This window comes from Aethalodelphis obliquidens, unplaced genomic scaffold (genome assembly GCF_003676395.1).
Source record: "Aethalodelphis obliquidens isolate GAN/ISIS:26980383/991018 unplaced genomic scaffold, ASM367639v1 scaffold39, whole genome shotgun sequence".
Lineage (NCBI taxonomy): Eukaryota > Metazoa > Chordata > Mammalia > Artiodactyla > Delphinidae > Aethalodelphis > Aethalodelphis obliquidens.
In genome coordinates this window covers 13053007-13069227 of record NW_020837983.1, presented here as the reverse complement: position 1 = coordinate 13069227, position 16221 = coordinate 13053007, and the positions used below count along the sequence as shown (strand labels likewise).

At 43.1% G+C, this 16221-nt stretch overlaps 1 long non-coding RNA gene across 1 annotated transcript; it reads right to left on the bottom strand.

Annotated features, from left to right (window-relative positions):
• Positions 1-1102: 1102 nt before the first annotated feature.
• On the bottom strand, positions 1103-15745 carry LOC113633409 (uncharacterized). Its single transcript, XR_003438184.1, has 3 exons — positions 13985-15745; positions 8014-8083; positions 1103-3249 (listed from the first exon to the last, which is right to left on the bottom strand). It is a non-coding gene; the product is annotated as an uncharacterized LOC113633409 (long non-coding RNA).
• Positions 15746-16221: the final 476 nt, after the last annotated feature.

Below are 16221 nucleotides of genomic sequence, written 5' to 3'. Positions count from 1 at the left end.
CCAGTGTAGTGGCAGCAGTCTACAGGCTGGAGAGGAGAAGAGGGCACCACCAGAGTCTGTCTTCTATCCACAATTCTTGCTGCTGTTACTGCTGCCGCTACTACCACCCAGTGACTTCAGATGGTCCCTTTCTGTGTGAATTTGGGTCGAGATTAGCAATTAGCTAATCCTGTGTTAACATCCATGCATTTTTAATCTACACATTCACATAGTTAATTAAGTTACACTGCAAGATAAGTAAACCAGATACTGTTATCTATATTTCAAAGATAATATATAATAATGTATAAGTGCTTTACAGCATACAGAGGGCTTTCATATACCCTGTCTCTCAGATCCTAAAATTATCATAAAAGTACTCCCACTATGGGTTTGATTAACTTCACTCTCTCTATGCTTACTTCTATACGTCTGTGGGTTTGCAAAGTCATTTTTCCTACTACCTCTGGAATTTGAGTTTTCTTGGTTTAAAACTTAGACCCATTCTACCATTATAGATTTTTAGTTTACATTGGGGATTATGGATTAAAGTCCTAGGTGCTATTTCCAGAGTGATCTTTCCTGAAGATTTCCAAATGTTCTACATATTTTCTGTTCAAATATTTAACTTTTTTTCCTATCGAACTATTTTTTTTAATCAAAAAAAATTTTTTTTTTAAATTTTTGGCTGTCTCACGTGGCATGCAGGATCTTGGTTCCTCAACTGGGGATAGAGCCTGTGCCCTCTGCAGTGGAAACACAGAGTCTTAACCACTGGACCACCAGGGAAGTCCCACTAGTGAACTATTAATGCATTTCTTATGTCATAAAAACGCCTTTTTTAATAGATTTTTTTTCATACAGTTAGTAACTTTTTAATTTAATTTCATTTTTGGCTGCATTGGGTTTTTGTTGCTGCATGTGGGCTTTCTCTAGTTGTGGCGAGCGGGGGCTACTCTTTGCTGCGGTGCACTGGCTTCTCATTGTGGTGGCTTCTCTTGTTGCAGAGCACGGGCTTTAGGCGCACAGGCTTCAGTAGTTGTGGCTCGCGGGCTCTAGAGCGCAGGCTCAATAGTTGTGGCGCACGGCCCCAGCTGCTCCGCGGCATGTGGGATCATCCCAGACCAGGGCTCGAACCCGTGTCCCCTGCATTGGCAGGCAGATTCTCAACCACTGCGCCACCAGGGAAGCCCCCTAGGTGTATCTTTGATGCATCAGTTGATGATAAACATTTCAAAGTATCACATAATCACCGCCTGTCAGTCCAAAATTTCACTTCAGCAGCATTTCTATCTTTGTAAACAGTATCTGTGCAATTATTTGATAATTTTTTCGTATTATCTAAAAAAGTAGTGATAGTAATGATAAGAACTCTTAAACTTCGTATAGTTGAGATACATATAGAAATAAATGGGCTGAAAGTGCCAATTGTTTAGAATCAGTGGGACACTTACTAGAATTAAGGTGGAAGGACTTTTGTATTGGTCAAGGTCTAGTCAGAGTAACATAAACCATGCTAGATATTTCAACCAGAGGAGATTTAATACAGGATATTGTATTGTATTTCCAGATGTTGGAAAGCCAGGATGCTGAGGTAAATCAGACAGTTACTGAAGGAAGCAGCTGCCACACCTAGAGCTGGAATCCAAAAGAGAAGAGTCTCTGGGGGAGGTCCTAGAAGGTAGAGCTTGGAGGAAGTCCCAACCCCGACTCTAGGGTGCCTAGTTGGTCCTTAGACTTCTGGCTGGAGCGCCAAGTGCATAGTATTTGGACCACCAAGGAGATCATGGGCAGCTGGTGCTGGTACCTCCGAGGGAGTATAACATGGCTGCTGCCAAGAGAAGCTGGAGGCTAAAGCTGTAGTTATCCTCTGCTGAGTTACTTACTCAGTACTTTTACCTGGTACTTATAAAGTGCTCAATATACATTAGCTATTATTATTTTTATTATAAAAGTAGGGGATTCTGTATAAAATTAAAGGAAGCCTTGATTTAATAGATGACAACAATTGTATCATTCAGGATCCAGTTAGGACACAGAAACCACTCCGGGTATTTAAAACAGAAGGAATTTAATGTAGGAAGTTGACCACAAAGGCTAGAAGCTCAGCAGGGGACACTAAAGCAACCCCAGACTGGTCATAGCTATAAGCTGCTACCACTCCTAAGCTGGAGAGACATAGGTGACCAGTCAAAGCTGGGATCATACTGGGCCTGTCCATTGGAAGCTGGAGCCAAGGAAGAGATAAAGCCACTACTAGAGAGGGAAGATGATCAGTACTCTGGCTTCTCCCCTTTTGCCACCCTCCAATTTCTGATGGACCAAACCCAGCTAGAGGAAGAGAAAGGAAGGGAGGGAGGGAGGGAGGGAGGGAGAAGAAAGGAAAAGTAGTGATATTAATGATAAGAGCCTGGGAAACAGACAGAAGCTTGGAAACAGCCTGCAGAGGTCAGCCTCCTGGGATACAGAGCAGGGCAGGAGAGGCACAAAGAACGGTACTGAGGGCACACAGCACTGATAAGTCCTGAAACGGGGGACTGAATTCCTCCCTCCACTGGCTCAAGTTCACACATGCACATACAGTCAGCAATAAAATCCAACAGGGTAGTGGCTTCACCTACATTCCTAAATCCCTAGATTACCAGACTGTTCAAATCGGTATTAAATGGTTAATCTACCCACATCCTGCACTGATAGACATTAAATATACATTTCCCTTACCAGCTCACGAGTGATTGGAATTTTTATAGTCCTAAAAGAATAAAATTTCATGGAAAATTATAGAACCGAAATCATTGATGAAAGATGAGTAAGAGTCCCTTGCCCACGATCGTGGCAAGTACATTCTACATGCATCCTGTTTTATTTGTGCATATGTATACAGCTGGAAACTGGCATCCTTTGCAGTGCTTGAGGGCAAGCCCTGGTCTGTGTTAGACCAGAAGAGTTACACTTCGAGTTACATTTCCTTTATTCTGAGTCACAGCATGCTACATGCTTTCTACTTGGGTAGTCTTGCATTTCCTGTCAAATCTTCTTCCTTTTTCTTAAGTTACCGGAAGCTGTGCACTTTCTTTCCCTCTTCATTATGCCCTGTGTACAGAGGTTTTGAAATCAGCATCCTCTGAACAGACTCTGCATTGTAAGAATTCCTTAGAAAATTCTTCACCGTGGACATCTGTGTTTGAAAATGGTCAAGATTAAAGACGTTTCTGGACAGTTCAGATGAGTCTTTGCAGCCTGTGTCTCTTTCCAGGCACAAAGCACTGTCTGTTTTATGACAAAAGAAAGCCAAAGTAAGCAGGATATTTGGAATTACATCTTAAAACATTTAGGTTTACAAAATACATCCAGGTCTCCTGTCTCCATCCACAGATATCCAACCCCATCAGCTAAAACGTGGATTCTGGTTACTTTTTTTCTCCAGCTCCCCTGATATGATTGCTTTGTTGATATAAAGTCAGACCATTGCAATGGAAATTGAAATAAGCCAGTAATATTAATCTCCTCCCTCACCTATCAGAGTTTTTATCAAATGACAAAGCAAGCTGAATGCAGTTTTACAACTCTCATATCTGTCCAATAGAGGATGCTAAACAGTGACAAAATGGGAAGTGACTGGTGACAGGTGAGAGAAAGAGATCAAGAGGTTTGGATACAAAACACGAAATGGGTAAATGTCCAAAGAAAAAACAAAAGTTAATGGAATAGGGTACTTCCGTGGTGGTGCAATGGTTAAGAATCCGCCTGCCAATGCAGGGGACACGGGTTCAAACCCTGGTCCGGGAAGATCCCACATGCCACAGAGCAACTAATCTCGTGCGCCACAACTACTGAGCCTGCGCTCTAGAGCCGGTGCTCTGCAACAAGAGAAGCCACCACAATGAGAAGCCCGTGCACCACAACACAGAGTAGCCCCCGTTCGCCGCAACTACAGAAAGCCGGTGTGCAGCAACAGACCCAACGCAGCCAAAAATTAATTAATTAATTAATTATTTTAAAAGTTAATGAATAATTCATTGTCAATTATGGCATAAAAGTTAGTGGTCATAGGACTTGCTACCCACTGTGTAGAATTTAAGTCTAGGCAAACTCCCTTCCCATGTTCCTTACCATGATTTGAAAATAACCCTTTGGCAACATTAATAATACTTTGGCAGTATTATCAGAATCATCAGAATTACAGAATTATCAATGTTATCAGAAACATCCTCTTACCACTTTCCCTTCTAACTCTTGGCTAGATTAATGATTCCTATTTTTATGGACACTGCCCCCCCCCATTTATTTATGGATTCTGTGGAAAGCATGTTTGAAATTTATAGGTGACCCAAAGCTGGAAGAGATAGCTCAAGTTGTCTGCACTAAAGCCAGATGGGAAAGATCAGCTTTGCAGCAGTTTCTGAGAAAAAGATCAGGGAGGATAGATCTGGGGGTGAGGGGAGCAGGGCGGAATTAGCCACTGGCTAAGTGAAAACCCAAAGAATTGTTATACAGAGGAAAGTCATCTGACACTGAATAATGAGAGAGAATAAAAAGTCTCACTTATTCATTAAACAGATATAAAAGTCTACTCACCCCATCCATATACAAATTTCCTTTGGATCTTAAATTCACCAATTAGATGCTGCCACTAGTTGTGTGTGACTCCCATGCCAGGGGTGATAAGAAATACCCTGGAGCTTGATCTCCTCAGGGTTTCATTGTGAAATCTCTTCATTAAGTAACTGGAGTCTTTGGCACGGACCTTAATTTTTAAGTGATCGCTCCCTCGAGCATCACAGGAAATTTGTACTCGTGTCCTAGTCCTTGCTACCACTTCCGTTTAGGTAGAATTCTTCTGAGAGCAGGGTCACATCCTCAGCATCTGCTTGGTATGTCTCCAGGAACTTCAGCTTCTTGGTAATCCTTTATTAAGTGTCTGATGACATGTCAAGGTTGTGTTTGGAATGTCAGATTCTTGGGCTACCTCCCAGTCCCCTTGCCTCCCCAGCCCATATTCATGCACGTAGACAAAGGCAAAGTCCTGAATTTCTGCTCTGATTATAATTTTATGGCTCCATATTTCACAATTATCAAGGCCAGGATGATGTAGCTACTATAAACAAAGGTAATCTCAGTGGCATTATAACCACTATAAGAAACAAATCCATTGACAGACATACACTGTCTTGCATGGCGAAGAACTTGCTGGAGTACTGTATTCTCTTCTAGGCAACATGTTTAAGAGGAACATGGGCAAATACAGCACAGGAATGTTTCTAAGTAGAATGAGCATGAGTGTAAGGGGGTTTAGAAACCATCTCAAAGAAGCAACAGTTGAAAAAATCTGAGCATGGTGGCTTAAGAGGAGACAAGATGAAAAAATCTGAAGGGCTGTCACAAAAGGGAGAGAAGAGCCTTGGTCTATTGCACTAATAGGGTGGTGTAAACTTCTCTGAGAGTCATTGCTACGTTCCAGGAAGTGCGAAGAGTGGAAGTGATCATTGAGGATGTTGCTTGCGTTGCAACAGACATCCCCGTGTCCTGGCTGTGGGTAGGCAGGAACAGAGGTGCTGTCAGAACGTGCAGTGGGGGAATTCCCTGGTGGTCCAGTGGATGGGACTCCCAGCTTTCACTGGTGAGGGCCCGGGTTCAATCGCTGGTCAGGAACTAAGATCCCACAAGCCTCGTAGTGGTAAAAAAAAAAAAAAAAAAAAGTACGTGCAGTGGTACCTCTGTGAGGCCTCCTCTTTGGGGATGGTTCACATAGGGCAATTTCCGTTGATTCTGGAAGACCAAGACTACATTCCGGAAATAGGCATGTGGACAAAGCATCCCCCTACCCCCCAACCTCTCCACCAAATTAGGCTTTCAGAACTGTCTAGCTAGAGAGCCAGCCCTTACTTCTTCTGGTCTGCTATTTGCTTTACCTTTCCACTCTATTTTTAAAGTATAGGACTTTATTAGACTGCGGTTTTGAAACTCACCTACATTTTAAAAGCGATTCCTTTCCAGTTCAAGGACAGATAGACTTTGGATTTCAGGACACATGCTGGGCAATACAGATTTATTAATTGAATAACTAAATATAGATTAGCATTCTTCCAGAGGCAGAAACATGAAATGACCCTGTTGTGTGTTCCCTTTCAAGGGTAAGAGCATTCTTTCCTGAGTCCTCCCTGTAGACTTCCTTCCAGTCTCACTGGCCAGGATTGTCTCACATGCTTGTTGCCTAAAACAAATCTCTTTGGCAAGAGAAATTAGCTCTGTGGGGCTAAAAAGAGACTGTGCCTCCCCTGCAGAGCATGGCTTCTTGGAGGACAATGAACAACATTTGGGTTCTATTAGCAAAAGAAAGAAGGGTGAGTGGCAGGCATAGCTGGTTGACTATTGGGTAGGCACCTGAGTGTATCTGCCACAAGATAAGATAAACTGAAACCCTCAAAGTGACAATCTTGCCATTTCCCCCTTCCTGTCAACCTCAGGAAAGTCCTTGGTTTATTCATCCAACCAACCATCAGTCATTTCAGTTCTGGATATCTTTTGGAAATGGGAGATTCCTGGGTGACAGGCTTAGTTAGGGCAAAGCACCAGAGGAAGTAAACCCTTAAGTTCAGAGGATGTATCACCAAGTTCCATTCATAGATATTAACCCATGATACCTACTCTCTTCTTGTACTGGTACTTTTCCTAGTATACAAAGGCCAATCAGAGAACGAGCTCTAATTTTAGGGGAATAGCACCATCTCAGTGTGGTTGCAATGGAATGTTCCTGAGAAGATCCATTTTTATGAGTGTCTTATGCTAAGTCCAAGAAGCTTGCACACATTTTTCTGCTTACTCAGTGTCTTGTCTGTAACGTTTGCTTCCCCCCTCCACAGTAATTCTAATCGCAAAGGAATGTGCCTTTTCCATCTGGGGTGATCATCTGGGGGGCCCCACTTTCCAAAGAGCCTGTGTAAGCCTGGGAAATGCCACTGACAAGCGAAGGTTTTCTGGTCAGTCATTCTTCCATGGGCATTTTACTGTCTCTTGATAATGTCTCAGATGAAACTTAGGCTCTCCCCTGATGCTCATATTCTTTCCTAGGGTCATTACAGTCTCCACGTTCCTGAAGGATCAGTCCATTGGTAGAAACTCAGTTATTAGACACTGGTTTCCAAATTACTATTAATGATTGCTATCATGCCTCTATTATAATAATCACTATTGTACTTTAGCTCACTAGTTGCTTGTTTACACACCAGTCTTTGTTTCCACTGATGCGGTCGTTATTTCCACGCCAAAGAAGAAAGTATGAGTCCTTGTGATGTTTTCTCCATTTACAGAGTTCTCCACCAATTTATCTATTTGAAAGAGGTATAAGATGATTGCTCCATTCCTTCGTCTACTCTGCTTGCTGTAGTTCAGTGCATCAGTAAAAATGATATGTATATGCAGTTTATAAGTTTATAAGTTAATAGTTCTCAGTAAAACACCTGCCTAATTGATCATCACCTTTCAGAAAATATCTTTTAAATGTATGTAGATAGAAACTTTGAGTTTTAATTAGATCAAAAACTTTCATGGTAAGTACTTAGAGAGGATAACACACATATGGCAATTAACCTTTTATGTCCTTCAGTGCTGTCTAATTTTTTTATAGCCATATTTTTGGTTCCCCCAAAGATTTCCAAAATGGCAAGGATTGTATCTGACATGTCTTTGTATCTTTGACAATACTTAAAGCAATGTGTGGGGACACATAATAGATGTTAAATAATGTGCATTATATTGAACTGAAATTCTAGCCTTGCCTTCCTATGATTCCAGAATAGCCAAAACAGATGGGATGAGGATCAATCTCTTTTGAAATCTGTCAACAAAATAAAGTTAAAAATTCGGCTCAACAATGAGAAAACAAATACCCCTATCAAAAAATGGGCAAAAGACCTGAGCAGATATCTCAGCAAAGAAGATTTATAGATAACAAATGAGTGTATGAAGAGATATTCACATCATATGTCATCAGAGAATTGCAGATTAAAACAACAGTAAGGTGCCACTACATACCTATTAGAATGGTCAAAATCCAGAACACTGACAACACCGAACGTGGAGCAACAGGAACTCTCATTCATTGCTGATGGGAATGCAAAACAGTACAGTCACTTTGGAAGACAATGTGGTTGTTTCTTACAAAACTAAACATATTCTTACCACATGAGCCAGCAATTATGCTCTTTTGTGTTTACATGAGTTTAAATGAGTTGAAAACTTACGTCCACACAAAAACCTGCACATAGATATTTATAGCAGCTTTATTCATAATTTCCAAACCTTAGAAGCAGCCCAAATGCTCTTCAGTACGTGACTCCAAGTAAATGACATTCTAGAAAAGGCAAAACTACGGAAACAGTAAAAAGATCAGTGGTTTCCAGGAGTGGCGGGGTCAGAGGAGGAGGGAAGGATGAATAGGCAGGGCACAGAGGATCTGGTGGGCAGTGAAATTATTCTGTATGATAGTATAATGATGGACACACGACATTATTTATTTGTCAAAACCCATAGAATATACAACACCAAGAGTGAACCCTAATATGAGGTGTGGATTTTGGGCGACAATGGTGTGCCCATGTAGGTTCTTCTATTGTAACAGATGTACCAATCTGGTGAGTGATGGTGATAATGGGAAAGCCTATGCCTGCGTTGGGCAGGCGGTATATGGGAAACCTCTATACCTTCTGTTCAACTTTGCCGTGAACTTAAAACTGTTCTAAAAAAAAGTCTGTTGTTTTGGTTTTTTTTTAATTGGGTATGATTGTGTAGAGTAGTATCGTGTTGAATAAGGTCCCCGTGAATTTATGGCTCTGGGTCATTTTTTGAACAAAGTCTTCCTAGAATTGCCATTTCCCCCTTTGCAGAAATCACTTTGAATGTGCAAAGCAGATCTGTATGGAGTGGCATTTCTCTAAGTATGTACAAAACAGTACAGGAACTCAGGGCATAGCCAAAAGCTTTAAACCTGTCATCTAAAGGTTCTGTATCTGTTTCATTTTTTCTCACCAGGCCTCAGATTGGGAAAAGCTTTCAGCTTACCAGTTATTATTCTGCTCTACCATCATTCCCCCACGTTTATAGCAGAATCTTCAAGCATTTCACGCTGAAGGTTGAAGTCTCTGAAGGCATAAACCACATTTCCTCAGCCAGCTGGTTACTGCTGTCTTCCCTGCTGACTCCTGACCATCAGTGATCCCCAGATGTGCCCACTCTGCACAAACCCTACCATGTCCTCTTACTTTGCAACTCATTTTGCAGTATAAACAAGCTCAAATTCAGTCATATTGGGTGGAATGATGTAACTCTAGTTGAGATCATCAGAGGTCTGATATATACATTCTTATAATATTTCAATAAACATTCATTGAGCATCACTTTTGTGATAGACACTTTGTGTTGGGGGTTCTGTATCATCCCCAAGGAGCTGATTCTTGTATCAGTTAAGATGCTTTCAGCAGCAGGTAACAGAAAATTGTGTGGCGTAAACAATAAGGAAATTTCTTTTCTCTATTAACATGAAGTTCAGAGGGGAGGCTGTTCCATGTGACTCAACACATGATCAAGGATTCGGATTTTTTCCATTTTTCTGTTCTGCCACTCTTAGGGTTTTGGCTTTGTCCTCACGTCATCACCCACCCCGGGGGGAAGGTCAGTCCAAGTGTCCCTGCTGCATGCAACAATGTCGAGAGGAAGAAAAGGACCATCTCTCATGATGTCTCCTTTTTAGGAGGAAGAGAATCTTTCCCAGCAGCCCCCAGCCCTTTTATATCTCATTGGCCAGAAGGGGTCAACTCAACCCTAAAATAATCCTTAACTAGGGAAAGGTGATAACCACAATAGACTTCAGCAAATCAAGAAGACTCTCCACGTAGACGAGAATTGCTACGTGAGTCAACTGGGGTAGTTGGTAATGAAAACAGATGGGGGAATGAATGTTGAGTTGGTAACCAACAGCTTCTGGTTGAGGACACAGGTATGTATAACAGGATGCTAAAGATGACTGTTCCCTTTTCTTCAGAACTTTGGATGAAGCCCGAGTAGAGGACATATCCCCACACATTCTATGGGGAGATGCTAGAAATGCCTGTAGTACAACACTTGACCCCTCAGCAGGCCTAGCCTCATACTCACCCCCTTCAGACTATGTACCCTTTGTGTACTCATGGCTCTGGTTGCCTTTGCTCAGCATAATATTTTTGAGATCCATCTATTATTACAAAATCAGTAGTTTGTTTCTTCTTATCACCGAGCAAAATTCCATGGTTTGTTTATCCATTTATCAGAGATTATACCCCATCAGCATTTACAGTTTAGGATGAGTGAGTGAGTGCATCAGCTCCTTTCCAGAGAGCAGGATTTGGCCCCAGGGGCTAGAGCTCTGGGGTGTTCCGACTGCAGAGGGATGACCCCCAAGGCCAGGAATGTGCTGAGAGCAGACGACACTGTGCCAGCGAGTTGCTTCCACCGGTGGAGGGGGACCAGATGCAAGTCCCAGGGAACTCCTGGGGACTCCCTAAGAAGGTGAGAAAGTACAGATTTCCCTCTCCTTATAACTTGTCACCAGGGCTCATTTTGTTCTGAGATTTTTGGGCAAGAATCCAAGTTATACCATGGGCTGCTGCAATGGAATTTTTCCCCTCCTGCCTGACAAAGTCCTGGAAAACAGAAGGCAGAGGGAGACAGGGAGGTTCCCCTACCGTCTCAACCCAGCAGGACACATTATTAGCAAACTCTTGGCCTTGAAGTTAGGAGTCAAGTCCAGTATATCTATTTCAATTCCAATTTTCTGTTGGTGTTACAGTAATCCTAGACCTCAGCACGTCCAGAGCTATGAGCTAAACATTTAATTCCTTCGTATATTTAACTCATGTGGTTATGAGTCACTGTTAATACATTCAACAGATATGCCGGTCTCCAAGCTGAATATACAAAGTCAGGGTTTTAACTGTTTTTCTTAGTGATTTACTCATGTCTGCATACCAGCCGTCCAGCTTGGCTGATCAAAGCCATCTTGAAATATTTAACTTAGAATTCAGTATAGGACTAAAACATGTCAACTATTTCTAAGATCTCTATCCAGAGACACAGATCACGCATCAAAGTCAAGTTCCAAACCAAGTTACAGTAGGAAGTAAAATCAACTATGTATTTTATACATTAATATTAAACATGGAATAAATGAAAATTTACATCATGTAGGAAATTTTCATGCATATAGAAATAAGTATATTGTGTCTTTTACAAAATTGAAAAAAAAAAGGAATATTTATCTGGTGAGCAATAATTTTCTTTCTTTCTTTCTTTCTTTCGGCCACACCACGCAGCTTGTGGGATATCTTAGTTCCCTGACCAGGGATCGAACCTGGGCCCCCGGCAGTGGAAGCTCGGAGTCCTAACCACCGGTCTGCCGGAGAATTCCGGGACTGAAGCCTTAACCTGTTTCTGTCTCCAGACAGCCGGTGTCAGAATTGAATTAACTGCTTGGTGGTGTGGAAAATACACCCACGTTGGAACAGATTTTCTATAACCTGCTTTTATTTTTCACCAGTGCTACTTCCTGGACTTCTTTTCCTATGAATATTTAGAGTTACTCCTTGTTCTTTTTTTTTTTTTTTAAGGGATTTTTTTTTTTTTTTTTGCGGTACGCGGGCCTCTCACTGCTGTGGCCTCTCCCGTTGCGGAGCACAGGCTCCAGACGCGCAGGCTCAGCAGCCGTGGCTCACAAGCCTAGCCACTCCGCGGCATATGGGATCCTCCCGGACCGGGGCACGAACCCGCGTCCCCTGCATTGGCAGGCAGACTCTCAACCACTGCGCCACCAGGGAAGCCCCCTCCTTGTTCTTTATAATATTTTCACAGTATTCCATTCAATGGAATGAATTATATAACTGGTTGCATATTTGTAGACACTTGTTTCTGTTATAAATGATGCATCAATCAATATCATTGAATAATATTCTAGTATAAAGCTTATCCCTATCTGAATTTACCTTGATGGTTTATTCAGTTACTTGCTTATAGTCTGACACCCCCTGGGATATGAGCCCCATGAAAGCAGGGGCTTGTCTCTTGTTCCTCATTATATTGCTAGCACCCAGGAGAGTTAATATTATTTGTTGTTATTACTGGGAGCACTTGGACATTTCTAGATCCCTTCCACGAGGCATGAAAGCCGAGGGGAACGTGGTGGGAGGTAGCTACTTCTGCTCTCTCCCTGCCTAGTTCCCTCACTTAGCCACTTAGAACTCTTTTCTGCCTAAGCAGTGCCCTTTTGGAGATTTGCTTCTCTGAAACCTTCAAAGTTTCCAGTCTGAAAATTAGGAACCAGTTCAGGTCTCTGGAATTCCACCCCCCACCCAGCTTCTTTCCTTTTTACAACTTATCTGGCTGCATGGGGTAGGTGGGGAGCCAGGACATGTTCAGTCACTCACATCCCTAGACCCCTTTGCTCCTGATGGAATCCAATGGATTATTTCCCATCTGTGTATCTTCTTTGGTGATGTGTCTATTAAGGTCTTTTGCCCATTTTGTAAATTGGGTTGTTTGTTCTTTTATTTTGAGTTTTAAGGGTTCTTTATATATTTTGGATAACAGTCTTTTATCAGATGTATCTTTTGCAAATATTTTCTCCTAGTCTGTGGCTTGTCTTCTAATCCTCTTGACTGTCGTTCATGGGGCAGAAATTTTTAATTTTAATGAAATCCAGCTTATTAGTTATTTCTTTCATGGATCATGCCTTTAGTGTTATATCTAAGTCATCTCCAAACTCAAGGTCATCTAGGTTTTCTCCTATGTTATCTTCTAGGACTTTTTTGTGTTTTACATTTAGGTCTATGATCCATTTTCATTTTTGTGAAGGGCGTAAGTTCTATGTCTAGGTTCCTTTTTTTTTTTTTTTTTTTTTTTTATTTTTTTTTTTTTTTTTTGGGGGTAATTTTTTTTTTTTGTTTTTTTTTTTTTTTTTTTTTTTTTTGCATGTGGATATCCAGCTGTTCCAGCACCATTTGTTGAAGTATGTGAATTTTTTCAATCTTTACTTTGACCTAGCCAACGCTGATTAGCAACACAGGGTTTCAAGAAAGCAAAACCTGTCTTTTTCCATTGGATTTACCCAAATCTCTATGGCTTGTCTGAGTGGTTCCTTGTTTAGTTTTACCGCCTTCATTTTCAAGACTGCATGCTAAATTTTTATCTTTGGAGGTCTCTAATAAATGATACCTCCATCTGAAAGCAACTGAGAGATTGATACAGAAGTCAGACAGATGAAGATAAAAATCCTACTTTTGTTAACATTAAACACCTACCGGAGAATGTGGCTTATTGTGAGAGCCACGTGGGCTCGCGTGTGCTCCTTGCCTCCTGACCCTCCAAAGTTTAGACCTCAGAATAGGTCACCCAAGGGAACAGACTCATTTGCCTGAGTGTGCATGATGGAGGCTTGATGTGGGGTTTTCTTAGAGGTTCCCAAGCTTACACCCACTCCTATCACCCCCCAAACACCCCCCTACATTTAATATTTATCCATCTTAAACTGGAATGCCAAGAGCACCTTTGCTTTCCTTCATGAATAGGCTTTTACAACCAGGAAATGATGCTGTTTCCAAATCCAAAGTGATATGGAATAAGTGTCTTAGCAAAATATTTTAAAAAACAAAGTTGTATTGTTGTCATGGACCCCTGTTCTTTGTATGAGACACATAATGTTAACTGCTTGGTGTATCTGGAGTCCCGTTCCAGGAGGAGTTTGCCTGCAGCCTGGGGTCCGGACAATGGCTGCCTTTGGGACCTCACCTCCACCGCCTGGAAATGCTAAGGAGGGACTGTAGCACCTGCCTCTTGGGAGGAACACAATCCAACTTGGACACCAGCCTCTAGTTTTGCAGAAACCATAAAACTGAACCAAAACATACAAACAAAATAGCTACTGGGAGTTCCTGAGTTCAGGTTTACAGTGTGTACGTAATCTTGCCAAAATATAACTTACCTTTTCTTCTTGGCTTGTTTCTCGAGCTGAACGGCAGACCCAGCAGTGGGAGGCTCTCATGGCCCACAGCTGGGCCTTGTCTTTGGCTGATATATATAGTACTCCTATTGGCACATTTAGTGAATCTTTGGTTTAAGCGTCAGGTGGTTAAGAAGGTTATTTTCGCTCCTGGCAAACATGTTAAGAGGAGAAGTTGACTCACCTGGTCTGGAGGGAAAAGACCGTGTCAATTGCTAAAATCAAGACCTAATCCCTTAGCAGTTTAGGCAGCAGGAAGGTACAGACAAGAAACTTATTGCCTTCACAGTCCAGCCTAAATTTGGAACTACTAAGCCAGCTGGGAAGGGTTGAGCAAAACTAGGTGGCCCCAAGAGGACCTAGCCAGGCTGCTAGGACAGAGCCAGCCATAAACAGCCAACTTCTTTCTCAGATCCGTGGGCCCCAATCGCTCAGCCCAGGACTCAGGAGCCTGGGCCAACTGCATGGCTCTAAGGGGTGGGTGACTACATGGGGGGAGTCGCTAGAGAAAAGCAGGGGTCTGCCTTCTTCAGAAAGCCACAAACGCCTTAGACTCTCCCTGACTTTCAGATCCCAGACTCTAGCATTCACTTTTGACCAGCTTCTCAACCTGAAATTCATGAACACAGAAACAAGTTGTATGTTGAATTACCTACTGCTGGAGCACTTGGGGTGGGGGTGGTCTGTGGGTGGGGGGGGGGGGGGGGGGAGGGGTGGTGGATAGAAAGGATTTGCCATTGTGGTTGTTCAGCTGAATTCAGCCTACTGCAGCCTCTCTTCCTTTCCTCGTGTCCCCCCGTATCACACTCTGTGGGGCTGGTCCTCTGGTCCTCTGTCTCCCAGTGCTGGATCAAGTCAGCAGGCCTAAGCTTTATTTGTGGGGATGGGAGTAGAGTCTGGGGAAGGGACATTCTCAAAGGCCATATGCTGATTGCCACCTAAAGGTTGTTTCAGGGGCAGAGAGAAGCACAGGAGGGAGGAAGCAAAGGGAGTTTGAACCAGATGAGCTGGTGGCCTTTCCAGATCTCACTGGTGTGGGCTGCTGCCCCTCCCTGGCCTGTAGGTGTGCACATCAGTGATGCAAGGACCCTTGAAGCCAGATGTGGGTGGACCCACTGTGTCGCCATTAGCTAGACATGTGCTTAGTAGATCTTCTATTAAAAAATTAATTCTTAATTATACCATGTGATATATTAATAGACCTTCCTTATAAACATTTAAACATTACAGATCAGGCTAAAGTCCGCTTTGATCATCACCTATGATGCTGGTCCCCTCCACAGAGATAACCCACGTTACCACATTTTCCAGAGTCCCTGCTTATGTAATTAGAGAAAACATACAGCATTATTCTGCAGCCTGGGGGTTGTTCACATACGTGCTGTTACCCTGTAAGTATAGTTTTGCCACTTGCTTTTTTGTGCTGAGCAATATTTTGGAAGGCTTCCATGTCAGTGCCTTTAGATTTCATGCTAATTCTTTAGATGTTCTTACCTCTTGCATGTGTGAAGTCAGCGCCTTCCGTCACGCTCTATGCTTGCTGAATGGAAGGGACATCATCTTATACTGTCTTTGGTCTCTTCAGGGTGTCCAGGGTATCCAGACTCTGCCCTGCCTCCAAAGTCCCCAAGGCACCCTGTCCCTGAGACAGGCTAAGACCTGGGACCCTTTGCTGAAGTGCTTGCACTTGGAGAAATGTCTCTTTGAGCCACGGAATACAAAGAAACTAGAAGGCAGGGGTCCCCAACAATTTTGGCATCAGGGACCAGTTTTGCGGAAGACAATTTTTCCACGGGGGCAGTGGTGGGGGATGGTTCAGGTGGTAATGAGAGCGATGGGGAGCGATGGGGAGCCCCGGATGAAGCTTCGCTCACTCACCGCTCACCTCCTGCTGTGTGGCCTGGTTCCTAACAGGCTGCAGACCGGTACCGGTCCACGGCCCGGGGGTTGGGGAGCCCTGCTCTAAGGGACTGAAAATAATTGCATGCCTGCACAGTTGGGGCAAATTATGAACAGTAAGGTACAAAACGACCAAAACCCAGCTTCCACTCACGAGGTGCCAGGAGCAAAGCAGGGGCTGCGCAGGATCCCTGCACACGGCACCACCCGGGGGCGGGCAGACCACCTAAGCCGCCCCTCTGGCCTGACCCGCCAGTCCTCCCCCCCCCCCCCAATTAAGGGACCAGCCCACCCCGCCTCGGGGGCAAGCAAGGGCACCT